The 14,530-nt window shown below is 39.8% G+C and overlaps 11 non-coding genes across 11 annotated transcripts; 9 read left to right on the forward strand and 2 right to left on the reverse strand.

Annotated features, from left to right (window-relative positions):
* The first annotated feature begins 1,157 nt into the window (after positions 1-1,157).
* Trnav-aac (transfer RNA valine (anticodon AAC)) lies at positions 1,158-1,230 on the forward strand. Its single transcript has one exon. It is a non-coding gene; the product is annotated as a tRNA-Val (tRNA).
* Positions 1,231-1,784: 554 nt separating this feature from the next.
* On the forward strand, positions 1,785-1,856 carry Trnad-guc (transfer RNA aspartic acid (anticodon GUC)). Its single transcript has one exon. It is a non-coding gene; the product is annotated as a tRNA-Asp (tRNA).
* A 2,438-nt stretch (positions 1,857-4,294) lies between these two features.
* On the reverse strand, positions 4,295-4,368 carry Trnan-guu (transfer RNA asparagine (anticodon GUU)). Its single transcript has one exon. It is a non-coding gene; the product is annotated as a tRNA-Asn (tRNA).
* Positions 4,369-4,615: 247 nt separating this feature from the next.
* Trnad-guc (transfer RNA aspartic acid (anticodon GUC)) lies at positions 4,616-4,687 on the reverse strand. Its single transcript has one exon. It is a non-coding gene; the product is annotated as a tRNA-Asp (tRNA).
* Positions 4,688-5,439: 752 nt separating this feature from the next.
* Positions 5,440-5,513, forward strand: Trnat-cgu (transfer RNA threonine (anticodon CGU)). The gene has a single exon. It is a non-coding gene; the product is annotated as a tRNA-Thr (tRNA).
* Positions 5,514-6,973: 1,460 nt separating this feature from the next.
* On the forward strand, positions 6,974-7,046 carry Trnav-aac (transfer RNA valine (anticodon AAC)). Its single transcript has one exon. It is a non-coding gene; the product is annotated as a tRNA-Val (tRNA).
* A 529-nt stretch (positions 7,047-7,575) lies between these two features.
* On the forward strand, positions 7,576-7,647 carry Trnad-guc (transfer RNA aspartic acid (anticodon GUC)). The gene has a single exon. It is a non-coding gene; the product is annotated as a tRNA-Asp (tRNA).
* Positions 7,648-9,371: 1,724 nt separating this feature from the next.
* On the forward strand, positions 9,372-9,444 carry Trnav-aac (transfer RNA valine (anticodon AAC)). The gene has a single exon. It is a non-coding gene; the product is annotated as a tRNA-Val (tRNA).
* Positions 9,445-11,127: 1,683 nt separating this feature from the next.
* On the forward strand, positions 11,128-11,201 carry Trnat-agu (transfer RNA threonine (anticodon AGU)). The gene has a single exon. It is a non-coding gene; the product is annotated as a tRNA-Thr (tRNA).
* Positions 11,202-12,942: 1,741 nt separating this feature from the next.
* Positions 12,943-13,015, forward strand: Trnav-aac (transfer RNA valine (anticodon AAC)). The gene has a single exon. It is a non-coding gene; the product is annotated as a tRNA-Val (tRNA).
* A 535-nt stretch (positions 13,016-13,550) lies between these two features.
* Positions 13,551-13,622, forward strand: Trnad-guc (transfer RNA aspartic acid (anticodon GUC)). The gene has a single exon. It is a non-coding gene; the product is annotated as a tRNA-Asp (tRNA).
* The last annotated feature ends 908 nt before the right edge of the window (positions 13,623-14,530 follow it).

Consider the following 14,530-nt stretch of genomic DNA (forward strand, 5'->3'; position numbering starts at 1 on the left):
ATTATTAACTCTGGGAAGTGCTATTTGAAAAATTATCTTGTAATCTCCTATTATACTAAGGTATAACACATTATTATTGCCTTAGTATATTGTTCTGTTTACTCGAGGAGGGAGCTGTAGCTCAGTTGGCTAGAGCGCCTGTCTAGTAAACAGGAGGTCGTGGGTTCAAATCCCATCGGTGCCTTGATTTAATCCTTCTTTTCAACCCTGAAATCTTGTTTTAGTTGCCAATTTTACTAACATTTTTCATACTCTTAATGTGAGAGGTTTATAATGGCCCATTCTTTTTATGATACAAGAGTTCAAGGAATCATGGTAGTTGTATCCATTAAAACAAATATCCAGTCAAAGATTATGAATACAACTACCATGATTCCCTGCAAGCATGTCTCAGAAGGAATTAGCACTTCACAAATTTCGTTTTTGTTTGAACTGTAACAGTACAAAAATGCCGATTAAAGGGGGCATTCTAACGACGTTCCGCCAAATCTCTGCATTCCGGCTGCGCATTCACACTGCCATGGCCCATCCGTAGCTTCAAGAGTACGAGGATGATACTCCGCTCCTGCCAAACTAGAAAATGGTTTGTCGTTCTCTTCTCTTTTTCTTTTCTTCTTTTTCTTTATTTCGTTTTCTTTAGTTAGTTATAATTGTCCCGCTTTTGATGACCTGCTTATGTTATCTTCTCGTTTTCCAAGTAGTATTTTCTGCCGGTGATATCGTCTGACGGCTATCAGAAAAACGTTCAGAGGCATATTGCCCAAAATTTAAATACCGTAAATCCACCAATTAGCGCCTCCCTCAAATAAGCGCCCCCTTCGAATAATTGGCTCCCCTTCTATCGGCCAAAATTGAAAATAAGCACCCGCCTCCCCTCCCTCTGTTTTATGGAAGACTATTGAGACAACAGAGAATGTATAGTTTTTGCCGCGCCCAATCACAAGCAAGTGATTATCGACTCATTCAATCACTGCGAATTGACGGATTGTCGTAACGGATAGTAATGAAGATCTACTGATTCATTCCTTAAAGCTCAACACACCTTGTGCAGCAGGTCTATAGATCGACCAAAGGTGTTATATCACGTAGTTCTTCAAGAGAGGCAGGATCCGAATGAGGCTCGAATGCTTCCAAAATGAAAACGATGTGTGTCATTGGTTTCCGTAGTGTAGTGGTTATCACTTCCGCCTAACACGCGGAAGGTCGTCGGTTCCACCCCGGCCGGAAACAGGCTTGTTATATTTTTTTTCTCTTTATTTCACTAACTTCTCTATTTTCTTACAACCACGATGTTCCATTTTTCCTGGTCCTGGTACGCTTTTGTATTCAGCGAATGCTTTTTCTACCAAATTGAAGACGACTAACCCTCAATTAACGTTTCTGGTTACAAGACTTTGCTCACTCCTTTTCCGATAACTAATTGAGAACCCATCACCCGTTTTATGCAGGCTCTTTTTTATGGCAGTCTACCTCTACCTTCGACAATACTATTTCTCACGGACTGTGTAATAAATTCTTGGGGAGCATGGGTGACTGAGTGAAAATACTAATTCGCTTGGAATACGGGATATAAGGCCATAGCCCATCTCTCCAGTAACACACTGATTAAAGCTATATGACACTTTCTCTCGCTTCAATCTTTTATGTAATGTTACCTCTTTTTTCCTTCATAGATAATGAACTCTTTAGAGCAGAGTTTGTTTCAAAACCAGCAAACCCCCAGTTTTTTCGAAACAGTGGTTCGAAATTGAACAGGGCATCTTGTCCAATGCTGCCATTCCAAATCCTCGGTAGTATAGTGGTGAGTATCCCCGCCTGTCACGCGGGAGACCGGGGTTCGATTCCCCGCCGGGGAGGATTGAATATATTTTTGATTAGAAATAATTTCTCCGTGTCTTTATATTTCTTTTTATCATTATTTTTGAGATACTTGTTCAATTAATATATAAAATTTTCTCATCCTGATTAACAGATCAAATCAAACAGGAACTTTCACATAGGGTTACCGTCACTGGGCCTTTCCCTCTTGGACATAATTGTCCAAGAAAAATGGCTATGCCTGCACTTCTTCAGTTGAATTATTCTTTTTATAGCAGAGGAAGAAATAATTCAATGGTTCTTTTTCTAACTGAATTCACAGTGCTCTCAAGAATGTCTCCGTAACGCAATCAATTAGCGCGCTCGGCTGTTAACCGAAAGGTTGTTGGTTCAAGCTCACCCGGGGACGCACAGTTTTGCTTTATAATCTTTTTTCCGAAATCAATGTAAATTAAACGTTTCCAATTTCTAGACACTATATTAATCATTGAATTCTTAACCATTTCTAAACCCCACCACTTGAACAATACTTCATTAGTCAGTGTTGAGACTAGTTTTGACCTACAATCTTGGTCAGAAGCATCAATGATGAAGCAATGATGTACTGGCGCCAAACCAGAGATGCGCCATTTTTTCCATCATTAAAATTGGGGGACGGGTGGTCTTAAACTTTCATTTAACCTGTCTAAGATAATCTTGAACAGAATAAAATAAGAAATAAAATCCCCCTACTGAAACAATGATGGACTCCATTTTTTCCGTCATTGAAATGGGGAAGGGGTGGTTTTAATTTTTCATTTCAATTATTTACGATTTTGGCTCCAAGTTAAGCAAAACTCCCGTAAAATTGGCTCCATTTCTGTGTCTCCCACTCTCACCATACCCTTATTTTTTCTGGTATTAATTTAAATTAAACGTTTTCCATTTCAAGCTGTTTATCAATCATTTTGTTAAGCAATTTCTTTAAACCACTGCTAGAGCCATACGTCATTGCAATAATCTGCCATGAGGACCATGTTGACCTGCCTATCTCTGTAACTACACAGTTGTGTATTTCTTCATGGGTAGTGTCTAGAGAACATTTTAGGTTTGAAACCCTCAGCTCATACTGGGCTTACCGGGGCACATTCACATCGCCACGACCCATCCGCAGCTCCAAAATACTCACGATCAGTAAAACTGCAAGAATGAATGGTTTTTCAAGCCTAGCTGGAGAAAGCCATGTCCTTTTTTTCTCCTTTCCGTTGTTGTTGTTGTCATTGCTGTTTTTGTTTTTTCACATGAACTGTTTATGGTATCTTGCTTTATTCCAGGCAATTTATTTTCTACCAAAGTGATATTGTGTGAACCTTAAACATATAGAAATCAAAAGAGCGTTCTGACGCATTTTACCCGAAACTGAAACAAACTAACAAAAAAGGTAAGAAATGGAAAAGTAAATGTAGTGTAAATGAAAAAGTACATCGAGCCCCAGTCTCCCGCGTGACAGGCGGGGAAACTCACCACTATGCTACTGAGGAACATGCCAGATTTGCATTAATAACTAGACTCAACTCCTTGAATCTGGCAGTTGATTCGTTGAACTCAGGACTATTTTTCTTCCCCCAATATTTAATATCTGCTGTTTTTGAGAGTATCTCTGTTGCTTATTGTAAAAAAAAATCATTTATTCGTTCAATCAGTCTGTCAAAAATAGTAAGAGAAGAAAAAGTACATATTTCCGATTAAAGTATTGATGTATCCCTTCCTCCGCTGCGGGGGAATGGACACCCGGTCTTCCGCATGACAGGCGGGGATGCTCACCTCATTATTACCGACGAGAGTATCTCTGTTTTCTTATTTCATTTATTCCTTCATTCAGTCTGTCAGTCTATTAATTAGTCTGTCGGTCTCTCGGTCTGTCGGGCTGTCGATCTGTCGGTATGTCGGTCTGTCAGACAAGTCTGTTAATCTGTCAATCTGTATGTCGGGACGCCATCTAATAAAACAACAGGATATTTTCATGTGGTTTGCGTAGTGTATGGTTATCACGTCCGCCTAACGCGCTGAAGGTCGCCGGTTCGAGCCCGACCGGAAACAAACTTTATTTTTCTCAATTCCATTTTCTCTTTCTTTCCATTTTCATTCCCTTTTTGAACTTTTTGAGTAAATCTTGCTAAACAAGGAAGACTATGATAAACAGCTAGCTTTTACTTAAGCTTCGTATTACACGCAAGTATATCATGTAGCCCAGGAGATGTCAAACCATATATGCGCCCGCAAAACAGCAAAATTGCGATGGCACGTTAACTGATCATCGACCAACCCTCAATTGCATCATCGATCTGATCCACTACTTCAACTTGCTTGCGCAGACACGGATTAAAAAGGAAAGTGGATTCACAGCTTCTAGTTCTACTGATAATAAAATTGGAAAAAGATCCCTACCGCATCGTTGTATTCTATTAGGAAAAAAAAGAATGACAGGAGATTGAATCGTCCCCGGGTGGGCTTGAACCACCAACCTTTCGGTTAACAGCCGAACGCGCTAACCGATTGCGCCACGGAGACCTCTATGAGATCGATGGGAATTCGTAAAAGAATCAGTGAATTATCCTCCTCTGCTATAAAAACAACAATTTAACTGAAGAAGTTCGTTTTTGATTTGATTTGTTTTTCGTTGTTATTGTTTTAATGTATTTCAATCAGTATAACGGTATTGCTTTTATTTATTTTTAACAAAAATTGAGCAACCGACTTCAAAAATCTAAAAACAAAAAAGCCGAGAAACTATTTCAAGTCCATGATATATTTAATCCTCCCCGGCGGGGAATCGAACCCCGGTCTCCCGCGTGACAGGCGGGGATACTCACCACTATACTACCGAGGATTTGGCGTAAAACATAGTGAACAAGATGCCTGTTTAAACTCAGAATAAATGGAGGTTTGCTGGTTTGAAACTAACTTTGCTCTCAAGAGTTCCTTTCTTATTAAGAGAAAAGTTACAGTACATAAAGGATGGGAGCGAGAGAAAGAGTCATGGAGCTTTAATTATATTAGTGTGTTAATGGAGAAATGGGTTATGACCTTACTTTTTGTATCCCAGGCCAATCAATATTTTCACTTAGTGACCCATCCTACCCAAGAAGTTATTACACAGTCCGCGACGAAAAGTTTTGTAGAAGGTAAAGGCTAAATTGCCATAAAACTAGACAGGTGATGACGACAGGTGATGGGCTGTTTAAACTATCGCAAAAAGAGGGTCGAGAAAAGTCTTAAACGAGAAACTTTTCTGATAAAAGAAGGATATATATATTAAAAAAAAAATTCTTTTTGGATATTTTGGACATTTTCGTCAATCCTTGTAGTTTAATTCATGGCTCCTAGGGGTTTTCATGCAATAAACATCCGCTTTTTCTGAATCAAATTGGGTGCAAGAGGTCCTATCAATAGAAGTCTTTGGCACTCTGCATAAAGTATCCTGAGAGCTTTTCTCGAATAAATAAATACTCACATGAAGAAGTGTATACGAATCATTAATTCTGGGAGGTGCTATTTCAAAAATTATCTTGTAATCTCCTATTATACTAAGGTGTAACACATTTTTATTGCCTTAGTGTATTGTATTGTATCCTCAAGGAGGGCGCCGTAGCTCAGTTGGTTAGAGCGCCTGTCTCGTAAAACGGAGGTCATGGGTTCAAATCCCATCGGTGCCTTTGAATTAATCCTTCTTTTCAACCATGATATCTTGTTTTAGTTGCCAATTTTACTAACATTTTTCATACTCTTAATGTGAGAGGTTTATAATGGCCCATTCTCTTTATGATACAAGAGTTCAAGGAATCATGGTAGTTGTATCCATTAAAACAAATATCCAGTCCAAGATGATGAATACAACTATACCATGATTCCCTCCAAGTATGTCTCAGAAGGAAATAGTACTTCACAAATTTCGTTTTTGTTCGAACTGTAACAGGATTCAGTAAATGCTGTACATCATCAACTGACAAACCACAACATTGACTGCGACTCTGCTCAGTGCTTAACCTACAGTACAGACTATTTTCAACGACCGACTCTGGAAAGCTGGTACACTAGCCTAGAACAAACGCCTCTTAACAGATGTCAACAACTACCGGCGGCTTACAAAACGACTTATCCATGACAGAAACGAAACCGACAAACGGACTTCTAACAGACCGACTTAACAATACACGGACCAAAAACCGACCTATTTGACTAACAACAGACGGATCGAAACCCACCAATGACTGATGACAAACTTTACACGAGTCTTTCAGGCAATACCATCATGGCTATACTCACCAATCACGTTGAACGGACCAGACTTATAAGATCATCGACTGACAAACACTATTCACTTGACTCTGAAGATGACTTCCGCTCAGGTTGTCGAAACGTCAGTCACCAACAACAGTTCTTTTCAGAACTACACTCACCCGGACGATCACACTATACGAACTACTGTAACAGGATTTTAACGACGTTCCGCCAAATCTCTGCATTCCGGCTGCGCATTCACACTGCCACGGTTCATAAGTAGCTTCAAGAGTACGAGGATGAAACTCCGCTCCTACCAAACTAGAAAATGGTTTCTCGTTCTCTTCTCTTTTTCTCCTTTTCTTTTTCTTTTTTTTTTTTATTTTTCTTAAGTTAGTTATAATTGTCCCGCTTTTGATGACCTGCTTATGTTATCTGCCCGTTTCCAAGTAGTATTTTCTGCCGCTGATACCGTCTGACGGCTATCAGAAAAACGTTCAGAGGCATATTGCCCAAAATTTAAATACCGTAATCCACCAATTAGCGCCTCCCCTCAAATACGCGCCCCCTTCGAATAATTGGCTCCCCTTCCATCGGCCAAAATTGAAAATAAGCGCCCGCCTCCCCTCCCTCTGTTTTATGGAAGACTATTGAGACAACAGAGGATGTATAGTTTTGGTCGTGCTCAATCACAAGCAAGTGATTATCGACTTATTGTCTCACTGCGAATTGACGGATTGTCGTAACGGATAGTAATGAAGATCTACTGAGTCATTCATTTGCAGCAGGTCTATACATCGGCCAGAGGTGTTCAGTATATTACGTAGTTCTTCAAGAGAGACAGGATCCGAATGGGGCTCGAATGCTTCCAGAATGAGAAAGATGTGTGTCAGTGGTTTCCGTAGTGTAGTGGTTATTACGTCCGCCTAACACGCGGAGGGTCGCCAGTTCAAGCCCGGCCGGAAACAGGCTTCTTATATTTTTTTTTCTCTTTATTTCAATAACTTCTCTATTTTCTTACAACCATAATGTTTCATTTTTCCTGGCCATGATATGCTTCTGGATTCAACGAATGCATTGTCTACCAAATTGAAAACGACTAGCTCTGAATTAACTCCTTTTCCGATAACTAATTGAGAACCCATCACCCGTTTCATGCAGGCTCCTTTTTATGGCAATTTACCTCTACCTTCGACAAAACTATTCTTCACGGTGTGTGCAATAACTTCTTGGGGAGCATGGGTGACTGAGTAAAAATACTCATTCGCCTGGAATACAGGAAGCAAGACCATAGCCCATTTCTCCATTAACACACTGATTACAGCTACATGACTCTTTCTCTCGCTCCAATCTTTTATGTAATGTTACCTCTTTTTTCCTTCATAGATAATGAACTCTTTAGAGTAGAGTTTGTTTCAAAACCAGCAAACCCCCAGTTTTTTCGAAACAGTGGTTCGAAATTGAACAGGGCATCTTGTCCAATGCTGTCATCTCAAATCCTCGGTAGTATAGTGGTGAGTATCCCCGCCTGTCACGCGGGAGACCGGGGTTCGATTCCCCGCCGGGGAGGATTGAATATATTTTTGATTAGAAATAATTTATCCGCGTCTTTATATTTGTTTTTATTATCATATTTGAGATCGGTTGGTCAATTGATATATAAATTTTTCTCATCTGGATTAACAGATCAAATCAAAAAGGCACTTTCACATAGAGTTCAGCTCACTGCGCTTTTCCCTCTTGGACATAATTGTCCATAAAAATGGCTATGCCTGAACTTCTTCAGCTGAATTATTGTTGTTATAGCAGAGGAAGAAATAATTCAATGGCTCTTTCCCTAACTAAATTCACAGTGCTCTCGTAAATGTGTCCGTGTTCATGCATGACGAGATTCATGAGGATCTGAAATCATGGACCCCTGCCGATGTTCTACGGTTGAACTGGTTAGTGCGTTCGGCTGTTAACCGAAAGGTTGGTGGTTCAAGCCCACCCGGGGATGCACTGCTTTGTTTATAATCTTTTTTCCGAAATCAATGTAAATTCAACGTTTCTCATTTCTAGGCGCTATATCAATCACTGAGTTCTTAACCATTTCTTGAAACCAGAGCTTGAACTATACCTCATTAGTCAGCGTTGAGGCTAGTTTTAATGATGGACTCCATTTTTTCCATCATTGAAATGGGAAGGGGTGGTTTTAAATTTTCATTTAAATTGTTTACGATTGTAGTAGTAATAGTAGTAGTAGTAGTAGTAGTAGTAGTAGTAGTAGTAGTAGTAGTAGTAGTAGTAGTAGTAGTAGTAGTAGTAGTAGTAGTAGTAGTAGTAGTAGTAGTAGTAGTAGTAGTAGTAGTAGTAGTAGTAGTAGTAGTAGTAGCAGTAGGAGTAGTAGTAGTAGTAGTAGTAGTAGTAGTAGTAGTAGTAGTAGTAATTTAGTATTAATGTAAATTAAACCTTTCCTATTTCAAGGCGTTTATCAATCATTTTGTTAAGCAAATTCTATAAACTACTGCTTGAGCCATACGTCATTGCAATAATCTCCCATGAGGACCCTGTTGACGTTCAGGCCTCTGTATCTACACAGTTGTGTATTGCTTCATAGGTAGTGTCAAGACAAATTTTAGTTGTAAAACAACGAGGATGAAGGGTTTTTCAAGCCCAGCTGGAGAAAGCTATGTCCTTCTTTTATCCTTTCCGTCTTTCTTTCACCTCTAGTTTTTCATGATTGTCATGTTATTGTTCTTGCTGTTGTTGTTGTTGTTGTTTTTGTTGTTATTGTTGCTGTTGTTGTTGCTTTTTTCTCACTTGAACTGTTTATGGCATCTTGCTTTATTCCAGGTAATTTATTTTCTAACAATGTGATGCCGTCTGAATCTTAAACATATAGAAATCAGAAGAGTGTTCTGAGGCATTTTACCCGAAACAAACAAACTAACAAAAAAGATAAGAGAAGAAAAAGTACATATATCAGATCAAAATATATTTCCATCCTCACCGGCGAGGAATCGAACCCCGGTCTCCAGAGGAACATGCCAGATTGGCATTAATAACTAGACCCAACTCGTTGAATCTGCCAGTTGATTCGTTGAATTCAGGACTATCTTTCTTCCCCCAATATTTAATATCTGCTGTTTTTGGGAGTATCTCTGTTTCTTATTGTAAAAAAAAATCATTTATTCATTCAATCAGTCTGTCAGTTTGTCGGTCGGTCGGTCGGTCGGTCTGTCGTTCTGTTCGTCTGTCAGACAAGTCGGTCTGTCTGTCAATGTCTATGTCGGAATACATTCTAAATTGTGGTTTCCGTAGTGTAGTGGTTATCACGTCCGCCTAACACGCGGAAGGTCGCCGGTTCGAGCCCGGCCGGAAACATACTTTATTTCTTTTAGTTTCAGTCTCTCTTTCTTTCGCTTTTCTTTCGCATCTTTAGTTTTTTTATAACTGTCCTGTTGTTATTTTTGCTGCTGTTGTTGTTGTTGTTGTTGTTGTTGTCTTTCTTTGTCACTTGAACTGTTTATGGCATCTTGCTTTATTCCAGGTAATTTATTTTCTACCAATGTGATGCCGTCTGAATCTTATACATATAGAAATCCTGAGAGAACGTTCTGAGGCATTTTACCCGAAACAAACAAACAAAAAAGGTAAGAGATGAAAAAGTACATATAAAGTACATCGAACCCCGGTCTCCCGCGTGACAAGCGGGGAAACTCACCACTATACTACTGAGGAACATGCCAGATTTGCATTAATAACTAGACCCAACTCCTTGAATCTGGCAGTTGCTTCGTTGAATTCAGGACTATTTTTCTTCCCCCAATATTTAATATCTGCTGTTTTTGAGAGTATCTCTGTTTCCTATTGTAAAAAAAAATATTTGTTCGTTCAATCAGTCTGTCAGTTTGTCGATCTGTCGTTCTCGGCCTGTCGGTTTGTCGGTCGGTCGGTCGGTCGGTCGGTCGGTCTGTCTGTCAATCTGTATGTCGGAAACATTCCAAGATAACAGTAATTCTTTTCATGTGGTTTCCGTAGTGTAGTGGTTATCACGTCTGCCGGTTCGAGCCCGGCCGGAAACATACTTTATTTTTCTTAGTTTCAGTCTCTCGTTCTTTCCCTTTTTGAACTTTCTGAGTAAATATTGTTAAACGAGGACGACTATGATGAATAGCTAGCTAAGCATAGGCTTCTTATTAGAACACACAAGATGTCCTGTGAACGCGCTACCCGCCGATTGGGCATGATTATGCAAAGCGATTTTATGCCCAAGAAGAATCCAGCGTTTATGATCATAGAGAGCTGTTTTGAACTGAGTCATTCTCTCAGTCCTCAGATCAGGGGCAGCTCCTCGCTTTCTCTCCACCTTTTGTTTACCGATTTTCTACCCACCGTTTCGACGTTTCCTCAGTGCCCCCACTAACCTGGAAACGGTCTCTGATGATGATTAGTTACACTTATCGTTTGTTCAGTGGCTAGTGTGCGATATGAGCTCTTTCCTCCGCAGAGAATTAAAGGGTCTTTTCATTGGTGCGGAAAATGCGTGAAAGGCATTTTGCGCGTGCGTCCACCTCGAACAACTGATTATAGAGAATGGTTCTATAGTAAAAGTCATTGAGACATGACTATTTTATTGACATTGCATTTCTTAGCCTGTCTGTAATGCCAAATGATTTCTTGTCCTAAAACAAAGGGGGGCTAAAATGCCATAAAAATCCACATAAAGCGAGTGATGGGTTGTTTAAATAATCGAAAAAGGATGGTCGAGAAAAGTCTTAAAACGAGAAACGTTTCTCATTAAAGAAGGATGTATATATTAAAAAATAATTATTTTTGGAATATTTTGGAAATTATAGTCAATTGTTGTAGTTAATTCATGACGGATAATACCTGGGTCGGCCTCATTAATTTAACTTCTAGGGGTTGTGCCTGAGAGCCTTTCTCGAATCAATAAATTCTCACATGGAGAGGTTAAGTCTGGGAGGTGCTGTTTGAAGAATTATCTCACATCCTCCTATAATACTTAGGTGTAAACACATTATCATTGTCTAAAAAAAGAAGGAGGGCGCCGTAGCTCAGTTGGTTAGAGCGCCTGTCTAGTAAACAGGAGCTCATGGGTTCAAATCCCATCAGTGCCTTGATTTAATCCTTCCTTTCAACCCTGATATCTTGTTTTAGTTGCCAATTTTTCCAACATTTTTCACATTTTCAATGTGAGAGGTTCATAATGACCAATTCCTTTATAAAACACAACTAAAGGGAATCATGGTAATTGTATTCATCAAAACAAATATCCAGTCTAAGATGATAAATACTCCCTCCAAGGATGTGTCAAAAGGAATTGGCCATTACTATTAGTAAATACTTCACAACTTTCGTTTTCGTTCGAACTGTAATACTAAAAAATGCCCATTAAAGGGGGATTCTAACAACGTTCCACCAAATCTCCGTATTCCGGCCGGCGGCGCATTCACACTGCCACGGTCCATCCGTAGATCTAAGAGTACTAAAACTACGAGGATGAAACTCCGCTCCTGCTAAACTAGAAAAAGGTTTCTCGTTCTCTTCTTTTCTTTTGTTGTTGTTTTTTTTTTTGTTCTTTTTTTCCCAGCTTTTCTTTAGTTATTTATAATTGTCCCGCTTTTGATGACCTGCTTATGTTATTTCAGGTAGTATTTTCTGCCTTTGATGCCGTCAGACGACTATCAGAGAAACGTTCAGAGGCATATTACCCAAAATTTAAATACCGTCAATCAACGAATTAGCGCCTCCCCTCAAATAAGCGCCCCCTTCGAATAATAAGCTCGACCTTCAATCGGACAAAATTTAAAATAAGCGCCTCCCCCCACCCCTCCCCCCCTGCCCTCCCTTTGTTTTATGGAAGAGTATTTATAGAACAGAGGATGTATAGTTTTGGTCGTGTTCAATCAGAAGCAAGTGATTATCGACTCATTCAAGCACTGGGAATTGACCGTCGTAACGGATAGTAATGATCGAAGATCTACTGATTCATTGTGTAAAGCCCAGCCAACATTGTACAGCAGGCCTAGATCTGCCAAAGGTGCTATATTACGTAGTTCTTCAAAGAGACAGGATCCTTCTGAGACTTCTGAGGGACTGACACATACACATATTACAAAGAAAAACGATCATATCTGACCACGATTTGGGAAAAATTAAATAAGCACCCCTCCCCCCCCCCCCCCCCTCCTCCCCTTCGATTAAGCGGCTCCCTCAAATAGTCGCCGCCGTCTTCTCTTAAGTGCCCATGGCGCTAATTAGAGGATTTACGGTAATGAAACAGACAAACAGGCAACTAGACAAAATCTTTCTAAAAATACAAAAATAGGACCAACAGATCATGGACAATCCACGGTAGCACCATTTCCGCTCAAAAATATATCCAGTCCACCCCGGCGGGGAATCGAACCCCGGTCTCCTGAGTGACAGGCAGGGATATCATCACTATACTACCGAGGATAAGACATAATATCATGAAAAGAAAAGAATTCAATGCCTATAACTGCAGGTGATTTGTTGATGCAGTGCATTTGTATTCCTCACATAAAGTCGGTTGTTTTCGAGTGTATCCCTATTGCTACTGATTTCCCTCCTTATAGGCCCTTATAAAAAAAATGAAATCAGTCGATCAGCCATTTATTCACTCATTCATTTATTCATTCATTCATTCATTCATTCATTCATTCATTCATTCATTCATTCATTCATTCATTCATTCGTTGGTTCGTTGGTTCCTTGGTTCCTTGGTTCGTTCATTCCTTCATTATTCGGTCAATCAGTCAGTCAGTCAGTCAGCTTGTCAGTAAAAATTTTAATTACGTCCGAACGTTGCCAAAATGAGAACTATAAATTTCAGTGGTTTCCGTAGTGTAGTGGTTGTCATGTCCGCCTAACACGCGGAAGGTCGCCGGTTCAAGCCCGGCCGGAAACAGGCTTGTTATATATTTTTTTTCTCTTTATTTCACTTACTTCTCTTTTTTCTTACAACCATGATGTTCCATTTTTCCTGGTCATGGTACGTTTCTGTATTCTGTATTCGACTAGCCCTCTAATAGACGTTTCTGGTTGCAAGACTTTTCTCACACCTTTTCCGATAACTAATTGAGAACCCATCACCCCTTTTCTGCAGGCTCCTTTTTATGGCAGTTTACCTCTACCTTCGACAAGACTATTCGTCACACACTGTGTAATACCTTCTTGGGGAGCATGGGTGACTGAGCCAAAGTACTAATTCGCCTGGAATGCAGGAAGTAAGATCATAGCCCATCTCTCCATTAACACACTGATTAAAGCTATATGACTCTTTCTCTCGCTTCAATCTTATATGTAGTGTTACCTCTTTTTTTCCTTCATAGATAATGAACTCTTTGGAGCAGAGTTTGTTTCAAAACCAGCAAACCCCCAATTTTTTCGAAACAGTGGTTCGAAATTGAACAGGGCATCTTGTCCAATGCTGTCATCCCAAATCCTCGGTAGTATAGTGGTGAGTATCCCCGCCTGTCACGCGGGAGACCGGGGTTCGATTCCCCGCCGGGGAGGATTGAATATATTTTTGATTATACTCTAATCACCCTGAAACGATTATAAAATATTTTGTAACTAATCTTAATAAACACAAACACAGCATCAGGGGCGGGCATCTCGTTTATTGATGCAGGATACAGCGAGCGTTGCATCATCATAAAGAAAATACAGCAGTCAATAAACAGAAAAATTAAAAAGCAAAGTTGAAATAGATGCCTTCGAGTGGCTCTTGCATAACTTACAAATTCTTAAATAGCCTACTAGCCCCTTAGGGATTCACGTCTAAAATACTTCTACAGTTAACACGAACCATACATAGTAAACATACTCCAGTGTAATAGCGAAACGTTGCAAAATATATTTATACTCTAATCACCCTGAAACGATTATAAAATATTTTGTAACTAATCTTAATAAACACAAACACAGCATCAGGGGCGGGCATCTCGTTTATTGATGCCCGCTTTCGAAAATAAAGAAAGAGAACAAAGGAATTTAAGTGTGCAAACTTCTAGACACTGAAAGTAAAGATTCTAACCTATCGTAATATAGCTGCGACTAGCCGTCCTTGGCTCGATCACACGGCACGAAAAATCGCCTTTACCGCGCGTCAAATGTGTTGTTAAAGGTTTTGTAAAGGTCGCCTTTGCACGCTTTTGACGATCTGTGACGCGAATCAAAGATCATCTGTGAATAAACCTTTACCACCAAATCAAAGGCGTGAAAGGCCGTTTTTACTCACCTTTGAACGCCTGTGTTTTTAGGGTTAAAGGTGATCCTTTGATACGCCTTTGCGCACTGTCAAAGGCGGGTCAAAAGTGTAATCAAATTTGTCTGCGATTCGAGTCAAAGGTTTGCTAAAGACGCGGTCGAAGATGCCTGTGACGCAGGCCAAAGGTTTGTCAAAGGTACTCTGCGCGTT

This window comes from Orbicella faveolata, unplaced genomic scaffold (assembly GCF_042242905.1).
Source record: "Orbicella faveolata isolate gen_17 unplaced genomic scaffold, um_ofav_v1 contig_35, whole genome shotgun sequence".
Lineage (NCBI taxonomy): Eukaryota > Metazoa > Cnidaria > Anthozoa > Scleractinia > Merulinidae > Orbicella > Orbicella faveolata.